The sequence below is a fragment of the Astatotilapia calliptera genome, chromosome 3 (genome assembly GCF_964374335.1).
Source record: "Astatotilapia calliptera chromosome 3, fAstCal68.1, whole genome shotgun sequence".
Taxonomy (NCBI): Eukaryota; Metazoa; Chordata; class Actinopteri; order Cichliformes; family Cichlidae; genus Astatotilapia; species Astatotilapia calliptera.
The window spans coordinates 30,173,125-30,191,928 of record NC_137424.1 but is presented as its reverse complement, the minus strand read 5'-3'; the positions used below and the strand labels follow the sequence as shown (position 1 = coordinate 30,191,928).

Here is an 18,804-nt window from a genome sequence, read left to right as displayed (position 1 = left end):
ACACTGGGTGAATGTGCAGTAGTAGCAGCAAGCAGGTGAATTCTGTACATTAATATGAATAGACATCTGACTATTTTACAGGATAGACAATATAAACATATTTAAGAAGACAACAAATAGCAATGGAATAGTCTAAACCACAGGAAGACTGGTTTGTACCTGTAACCACACACATCAAAGGCCTGGCAGATGATGCTTAAAGAGTTACTTTACCTTTAACACTCTCTGTAACAGTCAACCACCTGACTGGTCTTCACATTGAAATCTGATCTGCTGAAACAAAAGGCCCATTACCAAACACTTGCACACATACTTAGTATGAGGCTCACATATCATAGGTGAGTGTGAAGAATAGCCATTAATCATTGCTGTGTGTGTCTGTCGAATTGCTGGTGTGCTTTGCAGTAACTTGCTGCATGTCTATACAAATGATCCCATCCACACATTTAGGAAACACTAAAAATCACAAGACCATACAATAAAAAGACTTAAGGTCTGTTTCATGCATCAAAAAGAATAATGCATTATATATTTTGTGATATGCTTCAGAGTTTGAATGTACTGGTTTCCAGGATTTATAATTAGTTATGCCACCACTGGACTTCAAAGGTGGAGGCCTGTAGGTGGAGCAAAAGTTTAGACTTTTTTTAAGACCAGCAGCTGATCCACCTCATCTGCTGTTGTGCTTTTTCTTAATGATGTTCTGTTCTTATTTTTGCATTTTACATGATGAGCAAGGAAGTCATAAAAGCAAGTTGTAAGTCAAAAGTAAGAGTTTGATGTGAGTTTGCAGCAGTGGCAAAGTGAGTGTCTAACAGGAAGAGACAACCCTGTGTGGTTTGAACACAAATGGAGTGAAGAGAATGAGGCCTGTAAGAGCAAAAGCCAAACCTACAAGGAAGCAGTAAAAACCAGCTGAAAAAACATGTTCTCAAGAATAGCAACAAACAGCTTTATCTGACTTAATCCACTGCCAGCCCTCAGAACTCCATTGTGGACTGTGCTGCTGTTTAAAGGAGGACTGATATGATTTCTTTGTGGCTACCCAGTTAAAGGAACAATCCAAAGTAAATCTGACGCAGTGTTTGATAAAAGTGAGAGCATATAATTATTAATCAGACCCTCCCTCTCTAAAGCCTAAGATAAGACAGGTAAAATTCAAAACAATCAACTTTGAATTATATTTTTTAATTACATTTTGCTGTTGATCCCTAAAACTAAGTGAAAAGGCTCCATAATTGTATCATTAAGAATGAATACTTGCAGCTCCATGTTGTAACATCAGTCACAATCAATGCAAATTTTTCACATGCTGCTGTTGTAGCAGTTGTAATATTCATAATTTTTTAAATTGGAGAACATGAATTGAACAAAATAGCCAGACTAAAATAATACATTTTAAGACACAATTTAAAAGACTGGATGGACTGGAAGGAACGAATATAAGGAGGGAGGTTATTCCAGAGTCTGGGAGCTACGACAGCAAAGACCCGATCACCTCTAGACTTCAGACGAGACCTCGGTTGTGTCTGGAGCATTTGATTGGAAGATCTAAGTGCCTTATTAGGGATATACAAATGAAGGAGTTCAAATAAATAGCTGGGAGCCAAATTATTTTGAATTTTAAAGGTAAACAAAAGAATTTTGAAATTGATACGATAATCAACAGGGAGCCAATGTAGGTTGGCTAAAACTGGTGTGATGTGGGTATAATTTCTAGTACCAGTTAAGAGACACGCAGCTGCGTTTTGAACTAACTGACATTTTTTCTCGTTTAATTTTTGGCATGTCTTCCAACACACAATGTGGCAGCCCTTCACTAGTAACATATTATCCGGTCCATATCAGTATAGATATCCAACATGATTTTTTTTTTCCTGCACTTTCTCTTTCAAAAAAAAATAATTAGCAGAATCTACGTGTTGATGACATGAACTATGCCACAGTGATTTTTGGATTAAAACTCTGGAGACCCTGAGCCATATGTTGTGTTCAGTGCCACCAGTTCAGGAAGCAGCTGAACCTCAGCTCAGAGTGGAACTTTGCCTTCATTATTAGTCCTTTATTTATCCAGGTAAAAAATCTCATTGAGATTAAAAATCTCATTTTCAAGAGAGACCTGGCATCATGGCAACAAAAGTCAAAATAGTCAAAAGTCAAAATTACTCTGTTCTTTGTCAGAAAGCTGTGGTGGTAGTTGTTACCCTGTTTTTATTTTTTTATTTATTTTGAGGCCTTATAATATTTGAAAACTAAAACTTTTATTTGAGGAAAGAAGAATATGGGGCTGAAGTCTCCTTAGGGTGAAATGTGCGAACACTATTGTCACAGCTGCATAATCTACAGCTGTGAGTATGCACAGAATTTTAAAAAGATCAAATGAATGACACAAGCTTGCTGTTGCATTTTGACAGTTGTAACACTCGGCACTGTCTGCATTAGTCAGATGTATATGTGTTAAAGTCTAACAGGTTTACAGTAACTTTACTCAACATGTATAAGCGTCCATAAAACTTGTGAACTTGTGAAGTGCTTAAAGCAGCGTGAAACTTTTACAGCCTCATCTGAAACCACTCACTCTGGTCCACACTGTGAATGTTCCAGCAGTAACAGATCAAAGGAAAGCTACAGCGGGTGCAGCTGCAGTCCATCTCCCCTGTGACATGCACTCCCCTCACAGTACATTCAATTATTCCAACAATATATATTAGATTATAGTTATATGAATTTCTTTGGGTCAGTCTAATTACATCCACGAGGCTTTTCAACACTCTACACTCATGCATGAAATTCATTTTTATGTGCTCATTCTTAGAAGATCAAATACCTTGTTAACACAACAACTTGTGCTTGAGACGATTTATACCCTCAGGTATTTTTCTAGTATTACTGACCACTGTTGTCAATTATTACTAACCTCGTGACCAGGGCCGTGCAGAGAGGTTTAAAGGGGCGGATGCTCAAAGTTAAAAAGGGGCACATTGAACCAGGCTGAATAACAACAACACACATTCATCAAGAATCTAATATGGGCAACAAGGCAAAGCAAACGTAGCCGATGCTTTACCTGATGGGTACAATGTTGCTGTTGAGGGGTTGCTGTGGATAGTGCTGGAGGGCAGGGCTGTGTTGATCTGAGACTGTAGACATTAAAAAGTCCATAGGAGAGATGGTAGCTGATTAAACAAGTATCATGAGATAATAACAAAATGCAAAGATTGGTGACAGCGCTTGGAACCATAAGGCAACAAAAAACTGTGAGAAATAATTTAGGCTCTGCCTGTGAATCACTCTTTGCTTCTCTTCTTCCTTCCATGCCATCATTTCATATATCACTCTCCACTTGCTATCTGAGAACAAGGCACAACTTGCAATTGCAATAAACTATAATCTAATTATCCACATCTAACAACTCTTGCACTTAATCTATAATAAAATGATGACAGAAAAATGTTATAGCCCTGCCTTTAGTAGCCTCACACAGCTCCTACTGTTTCCTCCTCATGTCCTTACCAGGCATGTCTGGACAATGTTATATCATGAGTAATATTTTTTTTTAAAAATCCATCTAAATAAAACACACACATGCACGCACACACAGTGACATTTTAGACCTTCTTCAGAATACTGTATATACTCATGGTGCTGATTCAGAATCCTTACATTATTATTTATTACTAGAGCTACAATAATAAAGCAATGAGGAGGGGGAAGTAATAAATATGAAATAATGTCATTATGATGATTCCATTTGTTTCACTATCCACTCTGTGCAGGGGCAAAGTTTATTACATTTTTAAACTGTAGTGATACAATAATCTTACTGCTGTAAAATCCAAATTTTGTCTTATTTAAAATATAAATCTAATATAATCTGCTTCATAATGTATGTTCTTTAAAATACAGCGTGTGTTTTTTAATATATTATAATTATAATAATGCATAATTATGTGGACATGCATATTAGATCGTTTTTTAGTGAAATATAATCCCTCCAGAAAGGCAGGAAAAGCCCGGAAACTTACTTTAAAACTAAATATGTTCCCTAAAACGGTGGACAGAGCTACAGACCCATGACAGCCTTACACAGGTAGCCAGCAGCTGTGACCAGCACTACTTGTGCAGTTAATAAAAGGACAGGTAATGTTTGTCGCGCTGTTGCACACACAGCACGCTCATTTGTTTCAGTTCGTCAGTTGCAACAAGACAGCTTACCAACGTGTACGTAATAAGCTAACTCCTGTGTGCTACACACTACAGTTTACGCTGCACACCTACTTACTGGTTTTGTGGCATCAGTCTGTGTCTCTGAGTTAACTTGTGTTTCTCCTACAGCTCCGACCGCAAAAAATGCGCGTGCTCTTTGTGAGCTCGTTCCCGGCTCGTAACCAGCGCGTTCTGCCATCAAGGGCGATCATTGGTTAATAGTGATCATGTGACTGATGCAAGCCAGATCCTTTTATTTAGCAAAACTGTGATTAATAGTTAAATATTATTGTTGAGGGGCACAGACAGGACTCCGCACGCACACACACATTAAAAAAATAAATAATTTTTTTTTAAAAGTTGCCTCAACAAAAGGGCACTTTGGTCACCCATCAGGAAAGGGGCGGGTGCTCAAGCCCCTCTAGCCCCCCCCCCACCCCGCACGTGCCTGTTCATGACATCCAGCGGTTATTCACTGAGAAAGAAATAGGTGTAACTCTCTTTATGAGTTTTTATGTATAGAATTTTCATGTGTTTGACACTCAGATATACAGCAAACACATCCAAAACATAACCAAACCATAAATGGATACCTGAAGATCTGGCTGATTTTTTTTCCCGTTTGGTTCTTTTGCCATCAGAATTGCTGTCTAAAGGCAAAGAAAGATGCCCAACGGATTTACTTTGCCAAATGGACCATCCCGGCCTTGCCGTACTGGTCTATTTGATTCACCTTTGTTTTTATTTATTTATTTATTTATTTTATTTTCACTTGCTACACACGGGACAGACATGACTGGGGGAAAGAAAAGGGAGAAAGAAAGAGAGGTAGGGAAAGAAAAACAGCAGAGAAGAGGAGCAGTGATAAAGGGCCGTCAAGAGATGTATTCTAAAACACTTCTTCAGCAGAGAATCAGAGAGGAGAAACACACAGGTTTTCTTGCTAGCAAGGGCAGTCACCAGAGCACTCGCACGAGAGTGAGGGCTGGTCTTTATTTATACATCAGTGGGTGTTTGTTCCTTACATTGGAATGTGGATGTGTTTGTGTGTGTAGGTGTAGGTGTAGTCAGAGTGTGACCCCATAACCGACTTCCCTAAAACTGGTGGTCTGGAAGTCCAACAGTTCATCTAAACACTTAGACTAAAACTTGACATAGCTACGTTTATCCTACCATAAAACAATAAGACAAGGTACGACCTCTCCCATACTCCCAGAGTGTGGGTGTGAATGCCAGAGCACTTTGGAATGCACACAAAGCCTTTGCAGACTATTAATGATCGCACATCCTATCACTACCATATGCAAACTTATATAATTAAAAGATTATACTGACTACTAAGTACAATTTTCTATTGACAAGGGCAAAAAAACAAAAACCAACAAAACAAACAGACAAAAAGTACATCACCTGGATCACCTGTTGAGAAAGAAAAAAGAGAAAACAAGCAGGAAAAAAAAAAAACCTCAAGTAAATTCAAGTAAATTCATCTGACTCGGGGCTGTATTTCTGTGGAGAGAAACTCAATGAGAAGCTAGTAATTGTAACATATTTAAAGGTTCAAGGTAAATAACACTGTTTCTGTCTTTTTATATATGTGTTTAGTTAAAATAGGTAGTATAGTATAATTTTGTATTTTCTGTTTTTTAGAATTATCTGATGGATTAACAAATCCATTAAGTATCATCCTGAGTGGGCTAACTGTTTTTCTTCTGCTGGTCATCATTGTTCTGGTTATCAAAATCAGGAAATTTCCTACAGGCATCCATATGATTTAATTTAAATAGCAGATACAAAGGTATTGACCTCATAACTTAAGGATGTACTGTTTCTCTTTTAGCTCAAGATGATGAAAAAAATCCACAACACAGTGAGGTAATTTATTTTCATATTCAATTCAATTCAATTTTATTTATATAGCGCCAAATCACAACAAAACTCGCCTCAAGGCACTTCATAGATACAGAGAAAAACCCAATAATCATATGACCCCCTATGAGCAAGCACTTTGGCGACAGTGGGAAGGAAAAACTCCCTTTTAACAGGAAGAAACCTCCGGCAGAACCAGGCTCAGGGAGGGGCGGCCATCTGCTGCGACCGGTTGGGGTGAGAGAAGGAAGACAGGATAAAAGACATGCTGTGGAAGAGAGACAGAGGTTAATAACATATATAATTCAATGCAGAGAGGTCTATTAGTACATAGTGAGTGAGAAAGGTGACTGGAAAGGAAAAACTCAATGCATCATGGGAATCCCCCGGCAGCCTACGTCTATTGCAGCATAACTAAGGGAGGATTCAGGGTCACCTGGTCCAGCCCTAACTATATGCTTTAGCAAAAAGGAAAGTTTTAAGCCTAATCTTAAAAGTAGAGATAGTGTCTGTCTCCCGAATCCAAACTGGAAGCTGGTTCCACAGAAGAGGGGCCTGAAAACTGAAGGCTCTCCCTCCCATTCTACTTTTAAATACTCTAGGAACAACAAGTAGGCCTGCAGAGCGAGAGCGAAGTGCTCTAATAGGGTGATATGGTACTACAAGGTCATTAAGATAAGATGGGGCCTGATTATTTAAGACCTTGTATGTGAGGAGCAGGATTTTGAATTCAATTCTGGATTTAACAGGAAGCCAAAACAGGAGAAATATGCTCTCTCTTTCTAGTCCCTGTCAGGACTCTTGCTGCAGCATTTTGGATTAGCTGAAGGCTTTTCAGTGAGTTTTTTGGACATCCTGATAATAATGAATTACAGTAGTCCAGCCTGGAAGTAATAAATGCATGAACTAGTTTTTCAGCGTCACTCTGAGACAGGATATTTCTAATTTTAGAGATGTTGCGCAAATGGAAGAAAGCAGTCTTACATATTTGTTTAATATGTGCGTTGAAGGATATATTCTGGTCAAAAATGACTCCAAGGTTCCTCACAGTGTTACTGGAGGCCAAGGTAATGCCATCCAGAGTAAGAATCTGGTTAGATACCATATTTCTAAGCTTTTCAGGGCCGAGTACAATAACCTCAGTTTTATCTGAATTAAGAAGCAAAAAGTTAGTGGCCATCCAGGTCTTTATGTCTTTAAGACATTCCTGCAGTTTAACTAATTGGTGTGTGTTATCTGGCTTCATGGACAGATAGAGCTGGGTGTCATCTGCATAGCAGTGAAAATGTATGCTATGTCTTCTAATGATGCTGCCTAAGGGAAGCATGTATAATGTAAACAGAATTGGTCCTAGCACGGAACCCTGTGGAACTCCATAATTAACCTCAGTGTGTGAAGAGGACTCTCCATTTACATGCACAAATTGGAGTCTATTAGATAGATATGATACAAACCACTGCAGTGCAGTGCCTGTAATACCTACACCATGTTCTAATCGCTCTAATAGGATATTATGGTCAACAGTATCGAATGCTGCACTAAGGTCTAGCAGGACAAGCACAGAGATGAGTCCACTGTCAGAGGCCATAAGAAGATCATTTGTAACCTTCACTAAAGCTGTTTCTGTGCTGTGATGAGCTCTGAAACCTGACTGAAACTCTTCAAATAAACCATTCTTCTGCTGATGATCTGTTAGCTGTTTGACAACTACTCTTTCAAAGATTTTTGATATGAAAGGAAGGTTGGAGATTGGCCTATAATTAGCTAAGACTGCTGGGTCTAGAGATGGTCCAGTTATCCAGGCTTAGGATAATATTACCTTCCAAAATAAGTCACATACTGTATATTTATTTTGAAATGACAATTTTTCCATCACCAGTTTTTTTCCCATTTGCTCAAAAACTGGTGAAAATTCCATTCAAATTCCAAGCGGTGGACATTTATCAAACTCAAACCCTGCCTCTAACCTTAGATGGCTTTGTCCCGTCCTGGTGAATGTTAACACGTTAACATGTAATGTTTTGTTATTAGTGACTTTAATCATTTTCTTTAACAGAATGTGACCTCTGATGCCATGAATTATGCAGCTTTGAGTTTCCATCGAAAAGCAAACTACAGAAGGCCTGTACCACCGAGAGAGCTGCATACGAATGTAGTGTATGCTGCTACACGATAGACTGACAGAGCAGGAGAAACAAATGTTTATTGAGTTTGTGGGGTATCTGCATTTGGTGTGTTTGTTAGGTTTTGTGTTTTGTTTTTTTAATAAATACCAGTGCAAAATTTGCGCTGTTATTATTTTTTAAATATCAACTATTTATATTGCCAAATTGTCTCTTACATTCACAGTTTGTATATCAGTAGATGTATCTGAGTTAATGTACATAAATCATAATTCAAAATATGTTTTTTCTCCTTCTTGAATCTTGGAGCAGCCTGCTTAAAATGTTGGCCATGTTTAGTATGAACATTCACCACTGCAGCATAACTACATTATAAATTAAAAACAATGAAGGTAAAAATTTTGATGTGATGCGAGAGCTTGCAGAATAAAAAGTGAGAATGTTTAGAAATAATTTGAACTTGTATTTTGTATTATATATTTACAGTTACAGGAAAAATATGCTGGGCCTTCTTTATCAGGGTGTTGGTGTTGTGGGTCCAGGTGAGATACAGTGGGGCAAAAAAGTATTTAGTCAGCCACCGATTGTGCAAGTTCCCCCACTTAAAATGATGACAGAGGTCAGTAATTTGCACCAGAGGTACACTTCAACTGTGAGAGACAGAATGTGAAAAAAAAATCCATGAATTCACATGGTACACAGCAAATTCAAAAGTGTTAAATTTTTTGGTGTTAATAGTCGACTTGCAAAAGTAGAGTTAATTTTACTCTAAGCAGAGTCACATTCTTTTAATGTAACTCTGAGGTATAAAATGATAGTAGTTAAAATCGAGTGTTAAAAATGAGTGTTTCTCTGTCAAATCTGGAGGTGTTACAATGGAAACATTAACTCTTGACCTCTTAACTCTGAACTCCTACAGGGGCTATGACACCAATAGAGTAAATTCACAGACTCCGCCCCCAGCACAGCTCCAATCGAAGCTGAAGTGAAGCCGTTTCAGAACATTTTGCTCTACATATTTGAGTTGTTTGCCATGCTTGGTAAGTCATTCTTTCAAAGATTGTTTCAATTATTATCATGAGCTTTTACTTCTGTGGCTCTTTGGAGTTGAGACGAAGCTGTGTGAAAGGCATTAGCCATGTTGCTCGGTGATAGCATAACATTCTGTTTTAGCTAGCTGAAAGGTACTGTTTGCGGGCAAATACCACAGCCTTGAAAAAAGCTTGCATGTGAATTTTCAGTCAAACTTTTGGTCAAATACACCTAAAACAATGTCTAGAATGTGAAATGTTGGTATAATGGTGCTACTTGAAGCCTGAAAACGATCGCCCATAAAAAGAAACAAAAAACGAGCAAACAGCAGTAGCAGACGTCCTGACTGGGTTCTACGTTAGCATTTAGATCGCTCCAGAGTTTTGTGCACACGGTTTAGGTAAAAATTAAAAAGGTTGAGGTTTTACATTTAGTTCAGTATTACCTGTTGCCTGTGTCTTTGTCCATCCATCCATCCATCTTCATCCGCTTATCCGAGGTCGGGTCGCGGGGGTAGCAGCCTAAGCAAAGAGGTCCAGACCTCCCTCTCCCCAGCCACCTCCTCCAGCTTGTCCGGGGGAATACCAAGGCGTTCCCAGGCCAGCCGAGAGATATAATCTCTCCAGCGTGTCCTGGGTCTGCCCCGGGGCCTCCTCCCGGTGGGACATGCCTGGAACACCTCGCCCAGGAGGCGCCCAGGGGGCATCCTTGCCAGATGCCCGAACCACCTCAGCTGGCTCCTTTCGATGTGGAGCAGCAGCTGCTCTACTCTAAGCCCCTCCCGGATGGCCGAACTTCTCACCCTATCTCTAAGGGAGAGGCCAGCCACCCTTCGGAGGAAGCTCATTTCCGCCGCTTGTATCCGCGATCTCGTTCTTTCGGTCACTACCCACAGCTCGTGGCCATAGGTGAGGGTAGGGACGTAGATCGACCGGTAAATTGAGAGCTTCGCTTTTACACTCAGCTCCCTCTTCACCACGACTGACCGGTGCAGCGTCCGCATTACTGCAGCCGCAGCCCCAATCCGTCTGTCGATCTCCAGCTCCCTTCTCCCATCACTCGCGAACAAGACCCCGAGATACTTGAACTCCTCCACTTGGGGCAGGAACTCATCCCCGACCCGGAGTGGGCACTCCACCCTTTTCCGGCTGAGAACCATGGCCTCAGATTTGGAGGTGCTGATCCTCATTCCCGCTGCGTTACACTCGGCTGCGAACCGTTCCAGTGCGAGCTGGAGGCCCTCACCCGATGAAGCCAACAGAACCACATCATCCGCAAAAATCAGAGATGAGATTCTGAGGCCACCAAAGCGAAAGCCCTCCGCCACTTGGCTGCGCCTAGAAATCCTGTCCATAAAAATTATGAACAGAACCGGAGACAAAGGGCAGCCCTGGCGGAGCCCATCACCCACCGGGAACGAGTCCGACTTATTGCCGGCAATGCGAACCAAGCTCTTGCAACGGTTGTATAGGGATTGAATGGCCCGTAGCAATGGGCCAGACACCCCATACTCGCGCAACACCTCCCACAGGACGCCCCGAGGGACACGGTCGAATGCCTTCTCCAGGTCCACAAAACACATGTAGACTGGTTGGGCAAACTCCCATGCACCCTCAAGTATCCTCGAGAGGACAAAGAGCTGGTCCAGTGTTCCGCGACCAGGACGAAAACCGCATTGTTCCTCCTGTATCCGAGGTTCGACTAGCGGACGAACCCTCCTCTCCAGCACCCTGGCATAGACTTTCCCGGGGAGGCTGAGGAGTGTGATCCCCCTGTAGTTGGAACACACCCTCCGGTCCCCCTTCTTGAAGATGGGGACCACCACCCCGGTCTGCCAGTCCACAGGTACTGCCCCTGATCTCCACGCAACATTGCAGAGACGTGTCAACCAAGACAGCCCTACAACGTCCAGAGCCTTCAGGAACTCGGGGCGGACCTCATCGACACCAGGGCTCTGCCACCAAGGAGTTGTTTAACTGCCTCAGTGACCTCGCCCCCGGAAATTGGTGTGTGTCTTTGTCTTTTGGGAAAATACTTTACACAAGTAATGGCTCAAAGAGGATTCCTTTTTTTTTTTTTTACTGTGCTGCAATTGTTTACTGGATTATTTGTGCCATTAATTAGTGTCAACTAATTTTTATTCAATCTCCACACAGGATATGCTTGTGAAGATGGAATATGGGGGAGAGCAGAAGTGCGTTGAAGTTCCACAAAGGAATGAATGAAGGACATGCATATTGTATTGAAGAAATAAGTGATGAGAATGCTGTTATTTGCATTTACCATGTCAGACCTTTTGATAAACAAAATTATAATGAAAGTGAGAACATGTATATTGTTACATCTTTCAGAAAATGTTTTGAAATTGTGGTGCACAGTTCAGAATAAATGTTTTTCAAAAACCATTGCATCTTTTTAGTAAATGTTTATTTCCAAAAGAAATTTCTAGAAGTTCAGAACAGTAAAATTCCCACTTTTTAGAATGAATTAGAAGATAACTCTTAAGTAGTTAAACTAAAATACTCTTTGAGAGTTAATATATAAACTCTTAACACTAAGTGTTAAATTATCAACTCCAGACAGATTTGGTGTTTAACACTAAATCAGAGTTAATGTACCAACTCTCCAAAAAGAGTTAAATTAACACTCTCTGGTGTGGACCCATATAGACACTTTAATAGTGTTGAAATCAAATCCGACAGTGTTAATTTGGACATGCTGGATTTGCTGTGTAGGATTTGTAAAGAATTTATCCATAAATCAGGGTGGCAAATAAGTATTTGGTCACCTCAAACATGGAAAATCTCTGGCTCTCACAGACCTGTAACGTCTTCTGTAAGACGCTTTTCTGTCCCTCACTCGTTACCTGTATGAATGGCACCTGTTTGAACTCATCATCTGTATAAAAGACACCTGTCCACAGCCTCAAACAGTCAGACTCCAAACTCCGCCATGGCCAAGACCAAAGAGCTCTCGAAGGACACCAGGAAAAGTATTGTAGACCTGCACCAGACTGGGAAGTGAATGAGTGAATCTACAATAGGCAAGCAGCTTGGTGTGAAGAAATCAACTGTGGGAGCAATCATCAGAAAATGGAAGACATACAAGACCACTGATAATCTCCCACGATCTGGGGCTCCACGCAAGATCTCATCCCGTGGGGTCAAAATGATCATGAGAACGGTGAGCAAAGATCCCAGAACCACACGGGGGGACCTGGTGAATGACCTGCAGAGAGCTGGGACCAAAGTAACAAAGGTCACCATCAGTAACACACTAAAACGGCAGGGAATCAAATCCCGCAGTGCCAGACGTGTTCCGCTGCTGAAGCCAGTGCATGTCCAGGCCCGTCTGAAGTTTGCCAGAGAGCACATGGATGATACAGCAGAGGATTGGGAGAATGTCATGTGGTCAGATGAAACCAAAGTAGAACTTTTTGGTATAAACTCAACTCGTGTTTGGAGGACGAAGAATACTGAGTTGCATCCCAAGAACACCATACCTACTGTGAAGCATGGGGGTGGAAACATCATGCTATGGGGCTGTTTTTCTGCCAAGGGGACAGGACGACTGAGCCGTGTTAAGGACAGAATGAATGGGGCCATGTATCGTGAGATTTTGAGCCAAAACCTCCTTCCATCAGTGAGAACTTTGAAGATGAAACGCGGCTGGGTCTTCCAACATGACAATGATCCAAAACACACCACCCGGGCAACAAAGGAGTGGCTCCGTAAGAAGCATTTGAAAGTCCTGGAGTGGCCTAGCCAGTCTCCAGACCTCAACCCCATAGAAAATCTGTGGTGGGAGTTGAAAGTCCGTGTTGCTCGGCGACAGCCCCAAAACATCACTGCTCTCGAGAAGATCTGCATGGAGGAATGGGCCAAAATACCAGCTACTGTGTGTGCAAACCTGGTAAAGACCTATAGTAAACGTTTGACCTCTGTTATTGCCAACAAAGGTTATGTTACAAAGTATTGAGTTGTATTTTTGTTATTGACCAAATACTTATTTGCCACCCTGATTTACGAATAAATTCTTTACAAATCTTACCATGTGAATTCATGGATTTTTTTTTTCACATTCTGTCTCTCACAGTTGACGTGTACCTCTGGTGCAAATTACTGACCTCTGTCATCATTTTAGGTGGGGGAACTTGCACAATCGGTGGCTGACTAAATACTTTTTTGCCCCACTGTAAGCAGAGATCTGGGTGCCCAGTAACCTGAAGGTGGAGACAGATTACACCCATTCTCCATTTGAGAGGGGAGTGGACCTCTCTGTGTCTCCTCCAGTCCATGATCAGTGCTCTCATTTTAACAATGTTCAGTTTCAGGTTGTTTTCTGAGCACCAGTGGGACAAATTCTCTCCCTCTGCCCTGTACGCTGTCTCATCTCCACTGGACATCAGCCCAACCATGGAGGTGTCATCAGCATTCCTAAAGATGATGTTGGCTGAGTGGATTTGTGTCATGTTGTACACTAGGGGGTCGAGAACGCAGTCCTTTGGGGATCCGGTGCTGATTGACAGTAGAGGGGAGAGGTTCAGGGTGAGTCTGGCTGACTGCGGCCAGTTGGTTGGGAAATCTTTGATCCAGGAGCAGGTGGAATCTTAAGGTGGTCCAGTTTGATGGTGAGGTTTCTGGGATTATGGTGTTGAACATTGAAATATAGTCCACGAAGTGCATGCTCACGTTGCTCTTCCTGTTCTCCACATGGCACAGTGCTTTGCGAATCGTGAGGGTGATGAAACCCTCCATGGACCAATTTGCTTTGTAAGCAACCTGGTAGGGGCTGAGAGAGAATGGTAGGCAGTCTCTAATTTGCTGGGACACCATCTGCTCAAAAACGTCATGACTACAAACGTGAGGGCTATAGGTCTGTAGTCATTGAGGCTGTCTATTCCAGGCTATTTTAGCACTTTGATTAATGAGGGAATTATACTTTATATAATTATATAAATATAATTATATATTTATATATAATTATATTTATATAATTATATAAATATAATTATATATTTATATAATAATATAAATATACTGATCAGTGTGCTGCACTGACATTAGCGTTAGCTTGGATATTTGGCAGACATTCTCACTCAGTTTGTCGCATGGTTGGCAGTAAAATGGGACTGTTAGTTCACGCCTGAACAACAGGACAGTCACTAAGGAGCATCAGTACATCACACTCTAAATTTAAACCAGGTGATGTACCCATGTTTATTATGCTAAAAGGAAACTGTATGAAGTCCATATAAAAACACTGTAATTCAGACATGATGGTCAACTGTTTATAGCACTTCCTACACTGGAATGTCAACACCTTGTCAGTACAAACTGCCATATGCCAACCATTACTTGAGAAAACTGGAAGTGGTGTAATTTTCATAGGTAATGTAGGGGTTCTTTTTCCTCCTGGGCCTTTCAAAGGTCACCCTCTATTAAAAGTTATGTTTGATTTTGTGCCTTTCTGTACAGTTCCTGGGACATTTTGAAATTAAATTGCACAATTTGAAATAGTTTATTTTAATGCATATAGTGTTTGTTTGGGGGTTTTTGCAAATTGTGCACAATAGTGCATTATCATTTTTTACAATTTGTTTCATCATTTACAATTCTATAACTAGAAAAATATGTAAAAAACACAAACATACAATACAAAAACAATTTTCAATTTCTTTTCTCTAGTTGATTGCACTTTTTAGCCATTTATGTAGTTACTATGGACTTAATACATACATATTATTAAAATTGGGGATACGATGGTTGTACTTATGTATAGCAACTTGAAATGCTCCAAAAAATGGCACTACAGCATGTAAAAATGTAAGGATGAGCTCTGGCAAACCTTTTCTATGTTAAAAGAGTTAAGGTATTTCTAAAAATCATGATTTAACTAAATGTTTAAAGTTGATCTTTTTTAGTTATTTGGATTAAAAATGAAAAAGACAAACCCTCTGTACCAAGAGGGTTACTTGTGTCTTCCCTCAGATATCAGATGTTAAATTTGAGATTTAGTCATACAGTATATCAGTATATCATATTACATTATGGCAACAAGTGGATCCGATTAAAGCAAAGGCATAGGTTAACAATTATTTATATTTATAAAGTAAGCCTCTGGAGGTAAGAGAAGGCCAAAAGGAGAGTGTCTCATTCCCACGCTTTCCCTCAGTGCGTTTTACCCCTGTGTTTCTTTCTGTCAGTGTCACGTCATCCTCTCATGCTGGATGTGTTTCTCCTTTTGTCAAGCTCTTTAAGTTTGTGCAGCTTCCCCGCTTGAAAGGGATTGATGCATCTACCACAGGTGTTTAACTGGATTTCACTCAATGACCAGGCAGATCTTTTGTTTTCCTTTTTCTTTAATCTTCTTTTCGGCCACAGTCAGCCATAGGTGAAAAACCTTTAAATACAAACCAAAACCCAAAATACAAATTATATTTCTTATCACACATCTGCAAATATTGTAAACAATCCCAAACACATTTTCTTTTTTAAACACATCAATGCAGTGCGTAAGCTTTGTAGTACAATATTTGAGTATTTTTAAATGCTCAAATTATGTAATTCACTAACAATTGTACATACACCTTGAGAAATACTGCTTTCTATTACAGCGCTAAATTAAATAATCAATCTGCATTAGAACTTAAGCAGTAACAATAGTATTTATAACCAGCTTCTCTTAACCATATGCAAGCATTAACAGTCTTCCATACGCAGACCAACAATAAACAATGGTGCCGCTCGTACACAGGCGACCAACTCACAGCACAGTGCTAATGCTACGTAAGCTAGCGGCAGCCGCGATTCTTTAGCAACTCGCTTCAAAGTCTTTTACCATAGTCAGCAACCATTCCCTTACCGGCTGTCTCCCTGGCTTTGTAGATACTTCAGTTCCACACAATATTCATGTTGGCGACAACTTATTGAAAGAATTATGCTGGGCTTTTCCCGAAAGTGGCAACTTCCTGTTGCTCCCCAGTTTGCCTTCTTTTCCCTCCCTGACAGAAACCCAGATACAAGATTAGTTCCGCCCTCCAGTCTGTCACTTTTACTTTTTTGCCTCAGGGCTCTCCACCTCCTACTCGGTTTGACTTGACACCTCCCACTCGATCTTCCCTTGGAACACAGGAGATCGCCAAGTTCACAAGCAAACCGCAGTTTAACTCATCCCATTGAAGCATGATGCTGACGGCTTGGTCCCATTTTGCTCCTCCACAGGTAACAGAACAACTAGACGTCTGACGTCTCTATGAAGGATGGTAGCTTGAGCCACCGGAGTCGCTCCCCTTGAACCAGAACTTAAGTCCTCCGCTCTCAAGGACTTAGCCACAGAACCGCTGTAATTTGAGCATACCCGGACATTGACCTCCCTCACAATACCCTTTTTGTCTGGATTAGTGCTGACAACTATGCCCATTTTGAAGTGTCCTCTCAGCGCATTCTGATCACTTAACCAGACGACATCTCCAACAGCAACATTTCTGTGTGCAGTGTGCCACTTGCTCCTTACAAACAAATTAGGGCCAGCAAGTTGGCTCCAGGACCTCCAAAACTTGCTCACTTCTGCCTGAATCGCTTGGAGTCTCTTATAGGGGTAAATGGAAAAGTCAAACATCTTGAAGTCCCCATTTTGAGATGCTCGACCAAGCAAAAGACTGTTGGGTGTGACGTAATGAATGCAACCTTCCCGACTCTGTACTCTGGCATCAATCGGGCACTCATTTGCAAGGTTAACTGCCACATGAAGAGCTGTCTGGAACTCACTGTAACTTAGCCCAGACTCCCTTCCAAGACTGGAGTGCTCTCTTCACAATGCGCACAGCAGCCTCAGCAGCTCCATTTCTATGTGGGGAATCAGCTGGATTACTTTCCACATCCACTCTGCTCCATTCTTTGCCGCAGTCTCCTCCAAGACAAACTTATTCTGACTTTCCAAGAATCCGTAAAGTTCCTTCAAGACAGACTTTGCTCCTATGAAATTAGTACCTGGGTCTGACCAGATCTTTCTTGGATGTCCTCTAATTGCTCTAAATCTCTGGTAAGCCATCAAGAAGCCTTCAGTCGACAAGGAGTTTACTAACTCCGTGTGAATCGCCCTGCTGGCCATACAACAGAATACAACCCCCCAAACCTTTATCATGACTCTTTTCTTGATGTCATCCTTCACTTGGTAGGGTCCAAAGAGATCCACTGTTGTGAACTCAAAAGGTAAAGCAGGTTGAGTTCTTTCCGGAGGTAAGTCGCCCATTATTTGCCGGCAACTCTGTGCTTTTGCTTTCCGGCAAACCACACAACCATCCACAACTTTTTGAGCAATCCTTCTCCCTCTTATGACCCATGCTTTCTTCCTCATTCTGAGCAGGGTCCCAGCAACTCCCTCATGACTCTCATTGTGGGCCTCCCGGGCTAACAGTGTAGACATCCAAGCATCATAAACCAAGATGGGAACACTAAACTGGTCTTTCTTAAAAGCTTGCACTCGGCCGCCACAAACAAAAAGCCCAGAGCTTGGGTCTTTGTATACTACCAGTCTATCTGTAGTAGTGCTTGGGAAGACAGCGCTGTCTTGTGCTGCAAGGAAGATGTCTCTTAGGGCATCTTCACGTTCTTTCACCAAAATTACTCCTGCCAACGGGACTGCCTCCCACTTTGGGTCATTAGCAGCTGGATGTCCCCCAAGAAACTTTCTAGCTGCTCTCCAAGTCCAAGCAACTGATCTAACTAATCGAGTTAGGTCACTGAACCGCTTGACATCTAAAAGGTTCTTGATGACTGACCCCGCAGGTGGTCTTCGCTGCTCTCCCTGGGCCTCAGCCCGACTTCGCTTTTCTTCTTGCCCTCTTATCTCGGCCCTTGTCAAGGCAGCGACAAACGCCTTTCTTTGCAGCTTATTGACGTTTTCTTTGGCAGTGGCGGCTAACTCTTTAGCTGACCTAACTGGCCACTCGCACACAGGCAAACTCAAGAACTTTGGACCATTTTGCCATTCTGAGTCTTCATCTAGATCTCTGGGACTAGCTCCTCTTGTGACTACATCCGCAATGTTCTGAGGGCCAGGGATCCACCACCAATCTTGAATCCTTGTGCTGCTCTGTATTTCTCCAATCCTATTTGCAAAAAAGGTCTGATACCCATAGCTCTCCCGCTGTATTGCCCCAATGACGGTTTGGCTGTCGACAAAGTGATACCACCTCTCAACCTGAATCTGGCTTTGCGCCTCAAAGTATTTCTTTAGGCGTGAGCCAAACACTGCCCCACACACCTCTGCTTTGACAACATCCCCTTTGTGGTCCAATGGTGTTAACTCAGCTTTGGACTCCACCAACCTGATGATTGTGCCCTGATCTGAATTCCACCTTAAGTACAACACTGCCCCATAGGCTTGCTCACTTCCATCGGAGAAAGTAATTGCCCAGGGTTCTTCGGTGAAGCATGGGGGGGTTAGCGCCCTTGCAAATGTGACTTTGCTGAGCTGGGCATACTCCTCAAAAAGCCTAATGGCGTCCTCCCTCAGGGCATCTGAGAGCGCCATGTCCCAAGTGTCCTTGACCAAGCAGCTTTCTACTTTT

General features: G+C 41.7%; 1 long non-coding RNA gene across 1 annotated transcript; it reads left to right on the top strand.

Moving 5' to 3' along the window:
- Positions 1-9,115: 9,115 nt before the first annotated feature.
- Positions 9,116-11,632, top strand: LOC145426223 (uncharacterized). Its single transcript, XR_013906950.1, has 2 exons — positions 9,116-9,238; positions 11,387-11,632. It is a non-coding gene; the product is annotated as an uncharacterized LOC145426223 (long non-coding RNA).
- The last annotated feature ends 7,172 nt before the right edge of the window (positions 11,633-18,804 follow it).